This window comes from Macaca nemestrina, chromosome 19 (assembly GCF_043159975.1).
Source record: "Macaca nemestrina isolate mMacNem1 chromosome 19, mMacNem.hap1, whole genome shotgun sequence".
NCBI lineage: Eukaryota > Metazoa > Chordata > Mammalia > Primates > Cercopithecidae > Macaca > Macaca nemestrina.
The window spans coordinates 71613781-71630081 of record NC_092143.1 but is presented as its reverse complement, the minus strand read 5'-3'; the positions used below and the strand labels follow the sequence as shown (position 1 = coordinate 71630081).

Sequence of the window (16301 nt, the reverse complement as noted above, 5' to 3'; positions counted from 1 at the left end):
TTCATATTAATTTCTTGAGAGCTGTGATTATTTTGTGTGTGTGTGTTTCCCTACTTTACTAAGAAGAGTTTTCTGTTCAGTTTGGAACAAGGTTTCGGAAAGACATTTAGGGTGTACTAGTTTCAATTTTTAAATGTATATTTGAGATATTTTCTCAATTTTCTCTTTGGGTCTTTAGCTAAAATATGCGGTATAATGTTTTATTTATTTATTTATTTTTAAGAGATGGGGTCTAGCTATTTTGCCCTGGCAGACTCAAATTCCTGGGCTCAAGTGATCCTCTGCCTTGGCTTCCTGAGTACCTGGGACTTACAGACATGTGCCACCAAACCTAGTGACTATATAATTTTTAAAAGTATTCTTAGAATATCTTTACATACTTTTCTTAAAAAAAAAAAAAGTTAACCTTTGTAGTCTGTTTTGCAGCATTAGCTATTGAGATCAGAAATTCAGAAAGTTAGCTGAACGTGATGGCTCACGCCTATAATCCCAGCTCTTTGGGAGGCCAAGACAGGTGGATCACTTGAGGTCAGGAGTTCAAGACCAGCCTGGCTAACATGACGAAACCCTGTCTCTACTAAAAATACAAAAATTAGCCGGGCATGGTGGTGCACGCCAGTAATCCTAGTTACTCCGGAGCCTGAGGCACAAGAATCACTGGAACCTGGGAGGCGGAGGTTGCAGTGAGCCAATATCGTGCTGCTGCACTCCAACCTGAGTGACAGAACAAGACTCTGTCTCAAAATTCAGAAAGTTAAAATTAAAAAGAAAAAATAATCCTTTTTACATATTTTATAATGATGTCACACATTTCCCATTCATATAAGATTTAAAATCATAGATGTGTTAACTTTAAACTTGTGACTAATTAATAATATATTTTTATTATAGCTAATTCACTTACGTAAAACAATTCTCTTGAAATGTTAATAGCTTTTACTGAGTAGATGGAGTAGTGAGCCCTAAGTGTTTTGATTGCCCAGACTCTCTCATTTTCTGGGACCTTTCCCATCATCTCATGGTTCAGGTGGGATCTGCCATGTTCCATTGGTGATCCTGCCTCTTGGCTAGTGAGGGCTGACCCAGAGGGAGGCAGCTGATTAAAGCTGGGCCAGGGTCCTTTAGGAATTTGGAATTGATATTTATGGTTCCTCAGCCTAGCTGTAAAATGAAAATCATAACTCTGGGACTATTGCCAGCCATGTTTTACCTTACGAAGAGCTGAAAAGGCCGTTGTGCCACAGGAGAGAAGAATGAAGCACATGAGCATAGTAGCAAAGATGAAAGAGGGAAAGAGACTAAGATAAAACACATGGAGTGGGTGACGGAGAGATGGGAGTGGGGTGGAGAGGGACCAGGTAGTTGGGGAGGAGAGAGGAAATGGGGAAGCAAGGGAAGTGATGGAAAGACCAGGAGAAACAGAGAAGAAACAAACTAAATTTCCACAACATGGGTTGCTGGTTCTAGTTTCTCTTATGACCCTGAATTCCATGAGGCACTCCTATAACTTATTTTTTTAAAATCCCCTTTTTGCTTAAGCTACCTCTAGTCAGATTCTGTCCTTGAAGCCGTAAGTTTTAACCAAGGCAAACACTCTGTCATTCAGATATGTGCTATGATTGCTTTGCATATGATATCAGTTAATTCTTACAACCTTGCAAGATAGGTATTATTCCTCCAAAAAAAAAAAAAAAAAAATTCAGGCTTAGAAAAGATAAAGTAATTTGATCAAGGAAGGATCACCGTAGCTAGTAAGTGACAGAACCAGAATTGAAATGTATGTCTAACTCCAAAGTCAGTTTGTATTCATGATCTGTAAAAATACTTATTGAGCATCAGCTATGGATCAACACTAGGCTAAGCTACAAGAGAGAAAATTTCATTGTCTCAAAGTTTGCAGTTCAGAGAAGGGTAAACAGGCAGTGACAATTCAGTGTCATAAATGGTGTGGGGACAGGAATAAAATATACTATGCGAGCACATGGGAGATCAAGGAAGATTCCTTGAACGTTTAAGCTAAGACCTGAAGGTTGAATAGTCACAAGCCAAGCATAAGGAAAGAGGGAGGTTGTGCCAAACATTTATGAAAATAGTATGGTACATTTGAGGTTCTAAAAGAAATTCGAGAGCCAGTAGAGGTAAGTTAAGCAAATCATACAAGGCCCTCTGTTTTGTTTTTTGTTTTTTGTTTTTTTGAGATGGAGTTTCACTCTTGTCCCCCAGGCTGCAGTGCAATGGTGCAATCTCGACTCACTGCAACCTCCGTCTCCCAGGTTCAAGCAATTCTCCTCCCTCAGCCTCCTGAGTAGCTGGGATTATAGGTGCCTGCCACCATGCCCGGTTAATTGTTTGTATTTTTAGTAGAGACGGGGTTTCACTGTGTTAGTCAGGCTGATCTCAAACTCCTGACCTCAGGTGATCCACCCACCTTGGGCCCCAAAGTGCTGGGATTAGAGGTGTGAGCCACCGTGCCTGGCCAAGGTCTTCTGTTTTACGTTAAGGAGTTTTGACTTTATATTGGGAAAAAAAGGGGACTGGACCATCAAAGGCTCATAATTAGACTTTGTTTTCTAGAGAACACAAACATTTTTCACATTATAGCCAGGAAGGATTGGAGACCTAACACTGTAGAAGGATGGAAGTCAGTTGAGGAGGCTTTTGCAGTAATCCAGTCAAGGGAAGTAGTAATTAGTTGGGGAAGAAATGGAAGTATTCTAGAGATTACAGAGCAGTATGGTCAGATCCTGGTGACCAGTTGGCCATATGGGGCACAGGAAGATGTCTTAGTCCATTTTCAGAATACTTGAAACTGGCTAATTTATAAAGGAAAAGAATTTATTTCTTACAGATCTGGAGGCAGAGAAGTCCAAGGTCAAGGGGTGGCATCTGGGAACGGCTTTCTTGCTGGTAGGACTCTTGCCTACAGAATCCTTAGGTGATGCAGGGTATCAGATGGTGAGGGGGCTGAATGTGCTGTTGTGCTAAGCTCAGATGTCTCTTCCTCTTACAAAGCCATCAGTTGTACTCCCATGATGACCCATGAATCTGTTTATCCTTTATTAATCCATACATTGATTAATTTATTAATAAGGGCAGAGCCCTCATTATCCAATCATCGCTTAAAGGCCCCCTTTTCAATACTGCCACACTGGAGATTAAGTTTGTGTTTTTGTTTTTGTTTTGGAGACAAAGTCTCATTTTGTCGCCCAAGCTGGAGTGCAGATTGCAGTGGCATGATCTTGGCTAACTGTGACTCCCACCACCCTGGTTCAAGCGATTCTCCTGCCTCAGCCTCCCAAGTAGCAGGTGTGTGCCTCAACGTCTGGCTAATTTTTGCATTTTTAGTAGAGACGAGCTTTCATCATGTTGGCCAGGCTGGTTTCAAACTCCTGACCTCAGGTAATCTACCCTCCTCAGCCTCCCAAAGTGCTGGGATTACAGGTGTGAGCCACCGCACCCAGCCTCTTTGGTCTCTCTTAAAGAGATTTAAGAAAAAAAAAAAAAAGACTACATACATTGTTACAGAAACAAGTGAATGGTATTTTTACAGTTTAAAACCCCAATTAAAGAAGAGTACATGCAGTACCTGAGGAGCATTTAATTGACATAAGGACTTGAAAGTGGTATCTAATTATTTAATTTGCTGGTCAAAAATCTTGACAAAAGACTGAAAGTAAGGTGTGAGAATCTGAGAGAGTAAAGATTCCTGAGACAGGTGTATGGTCAGCTTATTTTTTGAGTTGACTGGATTTGTAGAGGGAATGATGCATAATAGTACTTGACAGGTGCCTTTCTACCAACAAAATGTCTTTAATAATTGCCTGAGGTGGCTGAAGGTAATTAACTGTTACCTGGGATCTTCATAATTCAGATCTGTTCTATGTTGAATTTAATACATTTTTTTTTTTAAATCTCGAGGCTTTAATTTGTTAGTTATTTTTGTTACTGTAATCTATAACAAACAAAAATTATCCTCTACATTTCTTTTTTTTTTTTTTTGAGACAGGGTCTCTGTCGCCCAGGCTGGAGTGCAGTGGTGCGATCGTAGCTAACTGCAGCCTTGACCTCCCAGGCTCGAGCTGTCCTCCCACCTCAGCCTTCTGAGTAGCCGGGACTACAGGTGTGTACCACGATGCCCGGCAAATTTTAAAATTTTCTTGTCGGGGATGGGAGTCTCCTTTTGTTGCCCAGGCTGGTCCTGAACTCCTGGACTCAAGTGATTCTCCCACCTCAGCCTCCCAAACTGCTGGGATCAGCCACTGCACCCAACCATACAATTCTTTACATATTTTTTACATCAGACTCTTCTCATGGCTGATCCTATATCAGACTTCATTAAAGAAACCATGAGGTTCCAGGAATTTAGGAGTTGGGTTACTTTTCTTTAAAGTCAATTGTTTGTATATCTAAAGGGCAGAAAAAGAAAAAGATGGTAAAAAATTGGTACCATTACCGACCCCTGCAAGATCAGTTTTCCATTGCTAACATTTCTTGTCTCCTTTGACTCTTGGAAAATGAAGTTCTTTGTTTGCTTTTACAAGACAAAGTGCACGCCCTTTAGTAATCTGCTGCTTCCTTCTCTGCCTATATTTTCTCTTTTGTGGTCCTGCCTGTCCTTTGTGCTTTATGCTTAAGAGAGGGGATTTAAAAATGAAAGAAAAATCATAGACTAGATTATGGCCTGTAGAACACCGTGACCTATGGAAATTGTTCATGTTTTATGAAGTTAAGTCTCTAAATTTATTTTTCTAGGATTTCTTAAAGATTTAAAACTTGTATGTAAATTCGAGCCATCTGGGCAAAATGCCAGACTAGGGCTATTCCGCCCAAACTAGATAGAGCATGTAGTGTCACAATTAGTTAGCTTATTAGAGTTAGTTTATAGAAATAATGTACATTTAATTTTTTAAGAGGCTCAGAAATGTGGTAAATCATTTGAGAATTTTTAGTCACTGTTACTAATAATAAGGCAACATTGTCATGCTGACAGGCAGGGTGCTGTTTCCAAAGTTAGTAGATTTTTGCCATAGGTTGAGGAGTAGGTTTGGCTGTAAATAATGTTACCATGTTTGTTACATTTTCTAAAGGGCTAATATTTAATAACTTACCAATGAACAAAGAATGTTATACACAAGGCTTCCCTAAAGGATGTATGGATTGTAGAAATAATGCAGTATAGAAGTCAGAAGACCTGGTTCCCTAGTTTTGCCTACTTTTAGCCCCCTGTCCTTGAGCAAGGCATGTAATAACCTCCCTCCATTTCAGTTTCTTCAAATGTAAAATGTAGAGATTATGCCTGCTTGTCGTGGTAACATATTGGGATTATTTTGGGATCAAATTAAATAATAACAACTTTGAAGACATAAAGCACTGTCAAAGTGTAAAATTTTATTAAAGCAAAGTAATAGTGTAACACTGTACAACATAATGTGTGTGTACAACATAATGTGTTAACTGTTAATGATTGAACCAGATACATTATAAACTTATTTCAAATTTGTTATAGCTTTACTCAACATGCTGCTATAAGTACGTTCTGATATAGGTAATTCTTTTTTTTATTTTATTTTATTTTTTTTTTGAGCCAGAGTGTCGCTCTGTTGTCCAGGCTGGAGTGTAATGGCGTGACCTCAGCTCGTTGCAACCTCCGCCTCTTGGGTTAGAGCGATGCTCCTGCCTCAGCCTCTCAAGTAGCTGGGATTACAGGCACACACCACCATGCCTGGCTAATTTTTGTATTTTTAGTAGAGACAGGGTTTCACCATGTTGGCCAGGCTTATGTTGAACTCCTGACCTCAAGTGATCCGCCCGCCTCAGCCTCCCAAAGTGTTGGGATTACAGGCATGAGCCAAGGTGCCCAGCCTGATACAGGTAATTCTGATAGATGACCAACTAACATAAAGTTGAAAATTTTTCATATGACTTAGGGAGTTGATAAGTTATGAAATAGTTGGAAAACCTACAAGTATTTCTAGAATTTTTGTTAGGCTTGGCTTTTTGGAGGAGGGAGGAATATAAATGTCAGGCAGGTTGTTGGATAGAATTAATCAGAATCAAGTTACAATACGGTGATTTATTTTTTCAACAAAATTAAATGAATGTCCTTATGTACATATATAAAGCAATTAGTGCTAAATAGAAGGAAATATAAGATCCTTGAGTCATAGGCTCTGTTCCCTGTTGTTGTTTTGACCTCCTTCCCTTCTTATTCTTCACCAGCACCAGACTACTTAAGACTTAAAACCCCACTTAGTTCCCTCTTGTTTACGAGCTTTTGCACATCCTGCTGCCTCTGCTTCAAAGATATTTTCTAGAGCAAAAGAACGAAAATAAATTAATAATTGCCTCCTGATTTTTGTGGTTAGTGCCCAGTTGACCTTTTTATTTTTCATAACCACAAATACGTGTTTTGGAAGATAGGGAAAGCATATTAGAAAAGTAAGTTGGGGAAGTTAACCTGGAATGCCTGGTTAAGGGTTGAGGTTTTATTTTGTAGGTTGTAGGAAGCCATTGACAGATGTATCCAAGAGAGTGTTACAGACAGAGTTCTACTTTATAAAGATTGTTGGGCAGTCAACATTTTGGAACCTCCTTGGGTTGGATTGGAGGTTAGGAATCACCATATATTGTCAGATCATGAGGCAGAATTGTAGAAACAGTTATGATTAGGATCTGAAAACAAACAGTCAAACCTTCATTCATGTACAAAATATTAATGCTTTTTATGTTTCAGGCCGTCTTCTAGGTTCTGGGGATGCAGGAGTAAAATACTAAATCCTACTCCTCCAATATACAGAAAATTAAAGAATGCCTTACAAGTCAATAAGAAAAGAACAGACAACCCTATATAACAGTGGATAAATGTCTTGAACAGACCTTTCATAAAAGATAATGGCCGGTAAACATGTGTAAAGGTGCCATTTCATTAGTAATTATGAACATAAAATTAAAATCACAATGAGAGACTCCTACACACCCACCAGAACAGATACATTTTAAAAGATTGGCCAGGCATAGTGGCATGAGCCTGTAACCCGAGCTACATGGGAGGCTGAGGCACGAGAATCACTTGAACCCCAAAGACAGAGGTTGCAGTGAGCCAACATTGCATCACTGCACTCCAGCCTGGGCGACAGAGGGAGACTCCCATCTCAAAAAAAAAGGATCAAATATAGCAAGTATTGATGATGTAAAGCAATGGTAACTCTCATGCTCGCTAGTGAGAGTATAAACTGCTATAGCTACTCTAGAAAACTGTTTAGCAGTGCAAACACTTTGACCCAGCAATCTATTGCAAGGTTATGTCCAGTGGAATATGCATACATGTATACCAAGGAGGGCTCAGGAATGTTCATTGCTGTCATTATTATAATAGCAAAAAAAAACTGGAAACAATTCATATCCCTTACCTATGGTATATTCATATAAAGGAATGCTACACAGCAGTGAAAACAGAGTACAGCTATTCCTGATAATACAGATGAGTCTCACAAGCATCGTTAAGTGAAAGAGGTCAAACACAAAATAAGGCATTATATATGATTCCATTTTATTTTTATTTATTTGAGGCAAGGTCTCACTCTGTCACCCAGGCTGGAGTACAGTGGCACAATCACGGCTCATTATAGCCTCCATCTCCCAGGCTCAAGCGATCCTCCAACCTCAGCCTCCCAAGTGTCTGGGACTACAGGTGTATGCCACCATGCTCAGCTAATTTTTTTACTTTTTGTAGAGATGAGGTCTCATGTTGCTCAGGCTGGTCTCAGACTCCTGGGCTCACGCAGTCCTCCTGCTTTGGCTTTCCAAAGTGTTGGTATTATAAGCGTGAGCCACTATGCCCAGCCATGATTCCCAAAGTGTTGGTATTACAAGCATGAGCCACTATGCCCGGGCGTGATTCCATTTATAAGAAGCCTTACAAGCAGGCAAAACTTAAACTGTAATGTTAGAAGTCAAGATAGTGGTTAAGAGGAACTGTGCAGGGTTAATAGCTTGAGATAGGGCTTCTTGGGTGCTGACAGGGCATCTTGGTCTGGGTGGTGAGTACATTGGTGTTGAGTTTATGTAATTCATTCACCTGTACATTTATGTGTATTTTTCTTTGTGCTATATTTCAATAATTTTTTTTAAATTTGCCCATCTTTACATGCTGTGGAAGAGAGCCATCGTTATCAAAATGATCGCTGTTGTAGTGAACATTCGTGCTTCAAATACCTGGCACTGTGTTAGGTGTTAATGTGTGTGTGTGTGTACACTCATATATATATATATACTCCTGTGTATATATACACATACTCATTTAATCTTCACAACTCTATGAGGTTTACTTTTATTATTTGCATTTTACAGATAAGGAAACTGGGACACAGACAGGTTGAGTAACTTGCTGAAGCTCACCCAGCTAGTAAGTGATGGACTCAGACTTTGCACCTAGACATTCTGTCTCTGACGTCTGTGCTCTTAACTGCTCTGCCATACATACAATAAGCTGGGAGTATGCTTGGTCTGTTTGAAGGAGAGCAAGAAGGCCAGTGTAGCAGAAGTGTGAGGCAAGTTGGGGCAAAGTAGTAGGAGTTGAAGACTACATAGTAGGTTATTGGAACCTGAAGGCCATGGTAGGAACTTTGGCTTTTACTCTAAGTGCAGTTGGAAGTATTTGGGTGGATTATGGCAGAGGAGTGATGTTAAATGATTTATTTTTTAATGATTTATATTTTAAAAGGAAAACTGTGAGACAAGCCTGTAAATGGTGCAGTGGCAGGAACTGGGAGACCAGTTAGGCTATTAGAATAATTCAGTATTGTTGAATTAGTCAAAGATGATGTGACTTAGACCAGGGTGGCAGTGGGAGGTGGAGAGAAGTTTTCAGATACTGAATATATTTTGAGAATAGGGCCAGGAGAGTTATTGAGGAATTTAAGGGTGTGAAATAGATAATAAGGATGATTTTAGAATTTTGGCCTGAACAACTAGAAGAATGGCATTAACATTTATCAAGATGGGGAAGATTGCAAGAGGAGTTGGTTTGGGGAGGAAGATTAGGATTCTTGGAAATGTTAAATTTGAAATCCTTTTAGACGTCCAAGTGAAGATATTGCATAGACAGTTAAAGTGAGTTCAAGTGAGAAGTCCAGAAGTCCATAAAGATATAAATTTGATAATCATCAATTTGCAGGTGGTATTTAAAGATATGAGACTGGGTGATATCTCCAAAGGAATGAATGTAAATAGAGCAGTCCTTTCTGCAGCAGTCCAGTGTGTAGATGTCAGGGAGATGAGGAACAATCAGCACAGGAGACTGAGAAGGAGCAGCCAGTAAGATGGGGGAATCCAAGAGGGTGATGTCTTAGAAAGCAGATGGGAGGGCCAGGCGCAGTGGCTCACACCTGTAATCCCAGCACATTGGGAGGCCAAGGCAGGTGGATCACAATGTCAGGAGTTCGAGACCAGCCTGGCCAAGATGGTGAAACCCGGTCTCTACTAAAAAATACAAAAATTAGCTGGGCGCGATGGTGGGCGCCTGTAATTCCAGCTACTCGGGAGGCTGAGGCAGGAGAATTGCTCAAACCCAGGAGGCAGAGGTTGCAGTGAGCCGAGATTGCACCACTGCACTCTAGCCTGGGCAACAGAGCAAGACTGCATCTCAAAAAAAAAAAAAAGCAAGCAAGCAGGTGGGAAAAGTGTTTTAAGGAAGAGACAGAACCTCAGTTTTTTTCTTATTTTTTATTTTATTATTATTAGCATTGGATCAGATTTTTTTTTTTTTTTTTTGAGACGGAGTCTTGCTCTGTCACCCAGGCTGGAGTGCAGTGGCCGGATCTCAGCTCACTGCAAGCTCCGCCTCCCGGGTTCACGCCATTCTCCGGCCTCAGCCTCCCGAGTAGCTGGGACTACAGGCGCCCGCCACCTCGCCCAGCTAGTTTTTTGTATTTTTTTTTTTAGTAGAGACGGGGTTTCACCATGTGAGCCAGGATGGTCTCGATCTCCTGACCTCGTGGATCAGATTGTATTTTAAGTCAATGTGAGAAACATAGGAAAGTTGGAACAAAGTTTGCTAAAAGTGGGATATATGGAAAGAAAAGAAGCAGGAAAGTTATTATACAATGGACAGGATTATGAAAATCTGGAGGTTTGACCATCTTAAATACCTGGTAGCTGACCATCTTAAATACCTGGAGTCTGACCATCTTAAATACCTGGTAGCTTTTCTTAGTGTCTGTCTTTCCTCACTGTCTTACCAACCTTTTAATTCATACAGGATTTTGAATCAAAAGATGAGTGTCATGGTTCAAGTTTTTGAATACAGTGATTTACCTTCTTTTAGGGGTTGACAAGACAGCCATATAAGAAATAGGAAAGGGGCCATTTTACTTCTCTGCTCCTGAGAACTTGCCCCATCAGCAAAGCTCTTTTAGTTCCACTCTGCCTTCTCTTGCCCATTATCCAGGAAGATGAAAGTAGTTCAGGTATGAGGAGGGAACAAAGTAAAGCCGTCTGTACTGACCTGACTCCTCCCTCTGGTAATGGCAGGTGACTTAGTAGAGCTGGATCAACATTAATCATTAATATTCCAGATTTATGACTTCATCTCCATTAAATAAAAATCTAATGTGGAAATGTGTTTCAATTTGAAAAATTTTTACTTTTAGTGCATATTGCTAAAATGTGTATTTCTACTAGCTATTAAAGAAAGATCAATCTAAGAGACCTTATGTTAAGAAGAGATTGTGCCAAAGAGGCCAGTCATCATAGAACCTTCTAGTCCACAGCCTCTTAAGGAAACCATAGGACCAGTCTGTAGCCAAACCATAACTGGTCAGCAGGTTAGTGCAGTTAGATAGCAGTTTATATTTTTTTGCTTTTACTCTTGGCCATGCAAATGCAAACTCAGAAATAGGCAATTCAAGTGCTGTGGAAAATTGAGGGAACCTGGAGCACACCACAAATGAATAAAAATTATGAGTAAGTAGAAGTTACGAGGTAGAGAATAGGTACCATCAGTAGAGAGTAAAGTAGTTAGACACATCAGAAGTACAGAAATAGAGATGCTGGCCAGGCGTGGTGGCTCATACCTGTAATCCCAGCACTTTGAGAGGCCGAGGCAGGTGGATCACCTGAGGTCAGGAGTTCAAGACCAGTCTGACCAACATGGTGAAACCCCGTCTCTACTAAAAATATAAAATTAGCTGTGCATGGTGTTGTGTGCCTGTAATCCCAGCTACTCAGGAGGCTGAGGCAGGAGAATTGCTTGAACCCAGGAGGCAGAGGTTGCAGTGAGCCGAGATCGCACCATTGCACTCCAGCCTGGGTGACAAGAGTGAGACTCCACCTCAAAAAAAAAAAAAAAGAAAAGAAAAAAAAGAAATAGAGATGCTTAATCCACATTACAGTAGGGAAGCAATAAGTTCCGGAAAACAAAGCAATGTTTACCTAGTATCAAGACTTGAATTCAAACTTGAACGTGCAGGCCAGATGCGGTGGCTCATGCCTCTAATCCCAGCACTTTGGGAGGCCAAAGCAGGCGGATCACCTGAGGTTGGGAGTTTGAGACCAGCCTGACCAACGTGGAGAAACGCTGTCTCTAATGAAAATACAAAATTAGCATGGTGTGGTTGGTGCATGCCTGTAATCCCAGCTACTCAGGAGGCTGAGGCAGGAGAATCACTTGAACCCAGGAGGTGGAGGTTGCCATGAGCCGAGATCGCGGCATTGCATGCCAGCCTGGGCAACAAGAGTGAAACTCTGTGTCAAAAAAAAAAAAACTTGAACAAGCTTTTGTAGTGTATGATCAGACTGTCTTGTAATTTCTGATTTTTATGTGAAATTCTTGCCTCTTCCTTATTACCATTTTTATCTTTACAATGAAATCCCTTCTTCAGTCCAAAAGAACCCAACATTAAGCTGAGTATAAATATTTAGACTTACCAAGCAGATACATAAGGAAATACTTTTTAACATTTTTTTCTTCCAGGCCAGGTGTGGTAGCTCACACCCGTAATCCCAGGGAAGGCCAAAGTGTGAAGAACCCTGTGCCCAGCCTGGGCAACATGACAAAGCCCTATCTCTACAAAAATGTACAAAAATTAGCCAGGCGTCGTGGCCTGCGCCTGTGGTCCCAGCTACTAGAGAGGCTGAGGTGGGGGGATAGCTTGAGCCCGGGAGGTCTAGGCTTCAGTGAGCCATGATCGCGCCACTGCATTCCAGTCTGTGTGACAAAGTGAAACCCTGTCACACAAAAAAAATTTTCTTTCTTGAAATACGAAAGAAAAATGCCACAGAGTAATTTAACAGATGATAATAAAACCCTTAAAATGTTAATTTATTTGAAGGTGATTTTTAAGGAATATTTTATCTGTTATAATAAAAAGTTAAGCACAAGTTCATTTACGAAATAATATCCTCTGCACTCGATTTTTTTTTTTTTTTTTTTTTTTTTGAGCAAAGTTTCGCTCTTGTTGCCCAGGCTCTAGTATAGTGGTGCAATCTTGGCTCACTGCAACCTCCACCTCCTGGGTTCAAGTGATTCTCATGCCTCAGCTTCCCGACTAGCTGGGATTATAGGCATGCACCACCATGCCCAGCTTATTTTTGTGTTTTTAGTAGAGATGAGGTTTCGCCATGTTGGTCAGGCTGGTCTTGAACTCCTGACCTCAAGTGATCGGCCTGCCTGGGCCTCCCAAAGTGCTGGAATTACAGGCATGAGCCACCATGCCCAGCCATCACTTGAATGATTATTAACACCAGGGAATGAAATGTTTTTCTAGGTTTTAACTTTGATTCAGATTTTTTGGTTTTTTTGGGGGGGACGGGATATTTCTTTGTTGCCCTGAGCAGAGTGCGGTGGTGCCTGCCCAACAGTCACTGGTCTCAAGCAGTTCTCCCACCTCACCGTTCCAAAGTGTTGGAATTAAAGGCATGAGCCACCACACTGGCAACTTTTCAGAATTTTTACGTGACCATGATGGAGTTTACCATCTCTCAACCCCCACACCTCCACACACACACACACAAACTTTGAAAATCTGGACAAAATAAATGAAATAATGTGTTTTAGACTTTGGACAACAGCAATGCAGGACTGTGATCCCTAAAAGAAGGGAAACAAATAAGGTGAGCTCTAAATTCACCCACCCACCCTGGCTTTTTGCCTGAGGCACATTCTAAATTGTAGATCTGGGACGGGGAATCTGGAGCAAAGAACAAGATGAAGAGATAGATATCAGAATTTATGGAAGCTGAGGCAGCAGAAGTTGTAGGACAAAGTTCAGCAGGAAGGACACTTTGTCAAAAAATAATGCTATCCATAGAAGTCTTTGACTTTTTGCTGAATTCTAGAATGGACATACATGGAGTGAAACTGTAAAGCCAGACAAAGAGCAACCAGATTGATGTGAACTGACAGACATGAGAGGTCACAGAGGGCTGGGAAGCGTTTGAGTTTTTACTGGCTAGAGGGGAAAGTCCTTCTTGATTACTCACTTTTTTTTTTTTTTTTTTTTTTTTTTTTGAGACGGAGTCTCGCTCTGTCGCCCAGGCTGGAGTGCAGTGGCGCAATCTCGGCTCACTGCAAGCTCCGCCTCCCGGGTTCACGCCATTCTTCTGCCTCAGCCTCCCGAGTAGCTGGGACTACAGGCGCCCGCCCCTGCGCCCGGCTAATTTTTTCTATTTTTAGTAGAGACGGGGTTTCACCATGGTCTCGATCTCCTGACCTTGTGATCCGCCCACCTCGGCCTCCCAAAGTGCTGGGATTACAGGCGTGAGCCACCACGCCCGGCCGATTACTCACATTTAAGGACAAAATAATACCAATCTTAAAAACTCTTGGGGGAAAAAAAAAAGGGCCAGGTGCGGTGGCTCACGCCTGTAATCCCAGCACTTTGGGAGGCCGAGACGGGTGGATCACGAGGTCATTAGATCAAGACCATCCTGGCTAACACAGTGAAATCCCGTCTCTACTAAAAATACAAAAAAAATTAGCCGAGCACAGTGGCGGGCACCTGTAGTCCCAGCTACACGGGAGGCTGAGGCAGGAGAATGGTGTGAACCCCGGGAAGCAGAGCTTGCAGTGAGTGGAGATCACAGCACTGCACTCCAGCCTGGGCGACAGAGCAAGACTCCGTCTCAAAAAAAAAAAAAAAAATTGAACATAGGGTTGGGCATTGTGGCTCATGCCTGTAATCCCATCACTTTGGGAGGCCGAGGCAGGCGAATTGCTTGAGCTCACGAATTCCAGACCAGCCTGGGCAACATGGCGAAACTCTGTCCTTACAAAAAAATACAAAAATTAGCCAGGCGTGGTGGTGCTCACCTGTAGTCCCAGCTGCTCAGAAGGCTGAGATAAGAGGATGGATTGAGCCTGGAAGGGGGAAATTTCAGTGAGCCATGATCATGCCACTGCACTCCAGCCAGGATGATAGAGCCAGACCTTATCTCAAAAAAAAAAAAAATTTTTTTTCGAATGTAAGACTATTATATTAAAAAATTAGCTTAAAATGGCTCGATAGGCCTGACTTACAGAAGAGTTCAAACTTACAGATGAACGCATAGAAAATCTTCTGGTGAAGAATTTTCAGGACACATAAACCATGAAAATAAAAAAATTTAATTGAACTTAAAATTTAAAAGGATGTTCAAGGATACTGTTATGAAAATGCAAAGGCAACTTATGGACTGGGAGAAATATCACAGTATAGTATAAACATCTGACAAACAACTAGATTCCAGAATATATAAAGAATATAATAGTGTTAAAGTGGTAAATATTCTTGTTTCCAGAACATAACAGAAAGAAGACAGCCCAATTAAAAATTTGATTTGAACAGACACTTTAGTTTAAAAACTGATTTGAACAGTCACATCACCAAAGTAGAGATGGGAAGCAAATAAGCACATGAGAACGTGCTCAAAATAAGGTGTAGTCATTAGGGAAATATACATTAAAACCACAAAGGGATATCACTACACACCAATTAGAATGAGAAATTAGAATGTTTTGATTCTAGAATGAAGTTGATGATTATCTTTTCTGTGTTTTTATATTTATGGAAGTATTCCCAACTCTAATGGTTGCTTCCTATTAGAGTTGGGAATACTTCCATAAATATAAAAACACAGAAAAGATAATAATCTTTCACTAATCATGTAGTGATATTCCTTTGCGGTTTTTAACTTACATTTAATTAACGGTTTTAACAAGTCTTAAGGATGTGGAGCAAGTCATTTGATTTAGGCATCATCGATGATAACATCTGTGGAAGGAAAATAGAATATTTCTGTCTTGTATTCTTCTTTACAAGTGAAGAAAACTTCCTGGAAGCCCATGCTCATGGCTCAACCAGCCAACTGGCAATAGAGAGAAGATCGTGTAAGTGGCTTAAATAAATCAATATTTACCACGTAGGGCTGGAAAGGCCCTGAGCGTCCCCTGAAGGACTTGGCAAACGGAAGAAGGATCAACAAAATCACAGTTCTTTTTATCAAAGAAGAGGAAGAATGGCTGTTGACTAACCAAGTTGCAACTGTATTTGATTACACTAAGACTGTGAAGGAGAGGATCAGTGAAGTAGACAAAGAAATGATAGGAAACATCTTGATAATACGTGTGTTCCCAACTTAAATCATTTTACATGCCACTTGAGTTGACTTTGTCTTTAACACTATTAGCCATTTTCTTCCTGAAAGTCTGTTTATTCCCACTTATTTTAATTCTTATTAAAAAATGTTAAATTGGCCCGGTGCGGTGGCTCACGCTTGTAATCCCAGCACTTTGAGAGGCCACGGTGGGTGGGTCACAAGGTCAGGTGTTTGAGACCAGACTGGTCAATAGGGTGAAACCCTGTCTCTACTAAAAATACAAAAAATTAGCTGGGCGTGGTGGCGCATGCCTGTAATCCCAGCTACTCGGGAGGGTGAAGCAGGAGAATCACTTGAACCTGGGAGGGGGAGGTTGCAGTGAGCCAGGATCACACCACTACACTCCAGCCTGGGCGACAGAGCGAGACTCTGTCTCAAAAAAAAAAAAAAAGGTGTTAAATTATAAAATACTTCAAACAAAAATAATTTATCCACATTTAACACACTAACATTTTCTCTGTTTGCTTATAATGAAAAAATTGTCTTAAATGAAATGAAAAATTGCTGTAATGAAAAAATTGCTACAGATATATATGTAGCATACATACATATACATTGTGTGTGTGTATATATGGTTGTAACTCTTTCCCAAACCTGCCAGTGTCTTGAAGTTGATGATTATCTTTTCTATGTTTTTGTATTTATGGAAGTATTGCCAATTCTAATGG

The 16301-nt window shown here is 40.7% G+C and overlaps 1 protein-coding gene across 5 annotated transcripts in view; it reads left to right on the top strand.

Moving 5' to 3' along the window:
- LOC105464630 (YES proto-oncogene 1, Src family tyrosine kinase) overlaps positions 1 to 16301 on the top strand; it is an 87321-nt gene that overhangs the window by 31443 nt on the left and 39577 nt on the right. Inside the window, exon 1 of one of the 5 annotated variants that reach the window (XM_071085580.1) lies at positions 4007 to 4120. The exons of the other annotated variants lie outside the window; for them this stretch is intronic. The gene's annotated coding sequence lies outside the window, so the exon portion shown is untranslated. Of the gene's footprint in view, positions 1 to 4006; positions 4121 to 16301 lie in introns of those variants that run through there. 5 annotated transcript variants of the gene reach the window in all.